Source organism: Peromyscus leucopus, chromosome 1, assembly GCF_004664715.2.
Source record: "Peromyscus leucopus breed LL Stock chromosome 1, UCI_PerLeu_2.1, whole genome shotgun sequence".
NCBI lineage: Eukaryota > Metazoa > Chordata > Mammalia > Rodentia > Cricetidae > Peromyscus > Peromyscus leucopus.
The window spans coordinates 131,142,692-131,146,548 of NC_051063.1; the positions used below are offsets into that span (position 1 = coordinate 131,142,692).

Consider the following 3,857-nt stretch of genomic DNA (forward strand, 5'->3'; position numbering starts at 1 on the left):
GCTTTTCTGTTGGTCTAATACGGTATCTGATGACGTTATTAATTTCGGAATTGGTAGAAGCTAGTTGACTACTAATTTAACAGATTCTAAAAGATTTCATGTTTTATTTTGTTTTTAATTTGTTAATGACAATCTGTTAGTTTTAACACAACTTGATCAAGAAATGCCTCTTCTGGAGTGCTGGTATTAGCGTAAGATAAGGTAACTAGTCTGCAGACTGGCAATATTTCGCTGTTTCCACAGTACTGAAATTGTAATGTGTCAACAAATCTATGCACACAGGGCTTCTTTCAAAAGCTTTCATTTGCACAATGGAGGTAAAGTGAAAGGACACTTGGCTAAACATACTAGGCTGAAATTTATGGAGACAAAACACACAGTGTCTCTGTTTGTGCCATTTTCAATTTGCCTGATCTAGATGTTATAAATTAGGTTAATGATGACTGTTTTTGTAGCTTAGTGGTAGAAATTTTTAACTGACTCTATACAAAACACTGGGTATAATTCCTGACATTGTGTGGAGAGAGTCCAAAGAGTCCAAAAAAGTGAGATATTCAGATTCACTGAAGACCAGAGGGGGACAGCTAAGCCCTTTCAAATTCAATTAAACCCACAAGGAATTCATGGTAGGAGATTCACCCTGTGCAAACAAATTATGTCTCATGTGAATGGATTCTCAGTGTGTTGCCTAATATGGTCAGCTTTAGGCAGAATACAAAAACGTTCTTACCTCTTGTCCAGAAAGACTCTAGGGCAGAATGACCATTTACAAAGATGAAGTCGAAAGGTCAGTTGTGTCACAACAGCCTTTCCATCATGCAATTTCCTGCATAGCTTTTACTATAGGTAATTATTCACTCCACAGACAGGATCATCCTAGTCCTGTAGGGATTCTGAATGTCAGAGGATGTTCTTGAATGCTGTACCTCAAAAAACAAGAGATTGAAATGTTGTATGAGTGGGTAATTGGGGTGGCCATCTAGACAGCCATTTCTAGGGCCCCAAATTAATACTTTCATGCTATTGTGTGCATAAACTCCATGAGGACTGCTCTACTAGGCTGTTCATTTCATTTCTTGACTGTGTATCCTTCATATGATATGGACTAGGCCTTGATGAAGATAGGGTTGAGAGCTGTGATCTTTGAAGTTAAGATGCAGCATGCAGCCAAAACAGGGAAACCAAGAAAGACAAGGAAAGAGGAAAACAAGAGGTATGGAAAAAGAGAAAGATGAAGAGTAAATGTTAAAAATACACATAATATCCTAATATATGTTTTGTAATCTATAGGAAGCCATAAATTATAGCATCAACATAGTACTAGGATTACGTCTAAGTAGTCAACACTCTATAAGGGAAATCTGAGAAAAGAGATAATAAACCCTGTAATTCCTACAGAAGTACAAAAGATCCTGGACAACCAGAGCAATCCTGAGCACAAAGAACAGTGCTATAAATGTCCTCATACTAGATCTCAAGTTATACTACAATTGTATTAAAAAGGGTAAGATGTTGGGGCTAGCATGAAGAGGAGAAGAAGGGGGAACTGTGGTAGGTATTTAAAATTAAAAAATAAATAAATAAATACACAGCACTATGCTGACAGCAAAACAGAAACAGCCCTCAGGAGACAGATACCTCAAGTTCCTGAGCTGAGGCCAGCCTGATCTACAGCACAAGTTCAGGGTTGGCAGAGTGGCATAGAGAAGCCCTGTCTCAAAAAAAACCAAACCAAACCAAAAGACCCAAAGTCCAATATAACAGTATACAGGACTTGAGTATAATTCCTTTATCCTAGGTGCCTTGATTTTGAGAGGGATGACAAAAATAGACACCGAAGAAAAGACCCCAAGGACAACCATGTTTAGAAATTGAAACTATTTCTGTCTCTATAAAAAATCAACTTCAAATAAATCAAAGAGTATTGCAATGGAATACCCAAAGCTCTGTTAAATCAACTGTTAGAAGAAAATTAGAGTAAAGTAAGTACTTCATGACTCTGGGCAGGACAAAGATTATCTGAAGAAGCCTCCCCTAACTCAAGAAATAATGCCAAGAATTTCCAAATGAGATTAGGTGAAATTACAAAGGTTTTCCACAGCAAAGAAAACCACTGAGTAAAGAGACAGTCTACAGAATGGGTGTAAATTTTTGCTAAGCAAATATCTGCTAACAGAATAATATCTATAATATGTAAACAATTTTTTAAGCATACTGGATGTGGGATTTATTACTGAACATGATTTGGTTGGGTCCAGGAGAGCACTGTGGAAGCCCTCAGGAGTGCAGGGCTTGCCATTTGTCAGGGGACCATGGCTGGGGATGTATTTGACCCCACAAGCCATCAGGAATGAGCCACTTCTCAGCAACCTTGTCTCAAATCCATCTGCATTAAACTTAGTGAAACCCCATTTCTTTGAGATGTGGATCTGCTGGTGGCCAGAGAACTTGAATTTGGGTCTACAAAGAGCCTCAATCACATTTTCTTTATTCTGCAACTTGCTGCAGATGGACATGATGACCTGGCCAAGGTGAACCCTGGCCACTGTGAACTGGGGATTCTCAAAGGCACCACACATACCTGTCTGGAGTTTGTCAGTCCCAGCACAGGACAATGTTGATTTGGATGACGTGGAAAGGATGGAGTCTTACTCGAATATGAAAGCCATCCTTGCCATCACTCTTTCCCATGTGTTTATTGGCACAAATACAGAAGACCCCAGAGTTTCAGAAGAGAGTTACTCATTATCTGACACTATGTGGCCCCAAAGTGGGAATTCATCAGTTTTTGCCTTCTTCAGTCCTAAGTCAAAGATGCAGATTTTAGTACCTGGGACACTTTGGCAGAAAGGAGACTTTGGGGTCAGATTGTTCTTACAATACCCGTGAGGACAGGATCATTGGTGGTGCCTTAGATCATTGGTTGTGCAATGGGGGGAAAGCATATGTAAAGATTTTAAAAATCCTAAATGTCAAGAATTCAATGAACCAAATCAACAAATGAGTTGATTTAATAAACAGACCCTTCTTAAAAAAAAAAGAATAGTCTATATGCATGAGAAAATTTTTCAGTCAAAATAGCCCTTGAGGAAAATTAAAATTAAAACTACATTGAGATTACATCTCACCCTTGTCAGAAGAGAAATCTTTGAGAAAATAGGTAATAGCAAATGCTGATGCAGTTGTAAGGTAGAGACTTACATTTTTAATGGAAATGTAAATTAGTCCAGTCATTATTGAAATCTGCATCATGGTTCCTCCAATCAAAAACATTCTAATATGTGACCCAGCTACACTACTCCTGCATATTTACTCAAAAAACCCCAGGTCAATCTGTCACAATGAAACTTTCACATTGCTGTTTCTTGTAAGAGTATTCATAATGACTAATTTCTAGAATCAATATAAATGTCCACCAGCAAAGCAATCATTAAAGACAACATGATGTACATGAGTGTCCCAGGATACACCATGTGGGTCACAAATGAAAACAAAACATAAAAACATGAGAGTGAAGTGGGTATTTTGAGAATGGTGGTGACTGTGGTGGAGGATAAGAAGGGAATGACACATCCAGAATGTATCACATACATGTTTAAAATGATCAAAAACCGCATTATACAATAAAATGTGGCATATATACACAATGGACTGTATGGTGTATGGCATATATACACAATGGAATGATGGGGAGGGAGGTGTTTAGAACTGAGGATAGGGAATGATCAAGTAAGGGGAGTGCAAAGAGGGAAAGTGACTAGAGAGAGATCTTTTCTTTTTTCTTTTTCTTTCTTCCTTCCTTTCTTTTTTTATATTTTGGTTTTTTGAGACAGAGATCCTCTTTGTAGCTTTGGGAG

At 38.0% G+C, this 3,857-nt stretch overlaps 1 pseudogene; it reads right to left on the reverse strand.

Annotated features, from left to right (window-relative positions):
- Positions 1 to 2,203: 2,203 nt before the first annotated feature.
- LOC114687540 lies at positions 2,204 to 3,813 on the reverse strand (annotated as a pseudogene).
- Positions 3,814 to 3,857: the final 44 nt, after the last annotated feature.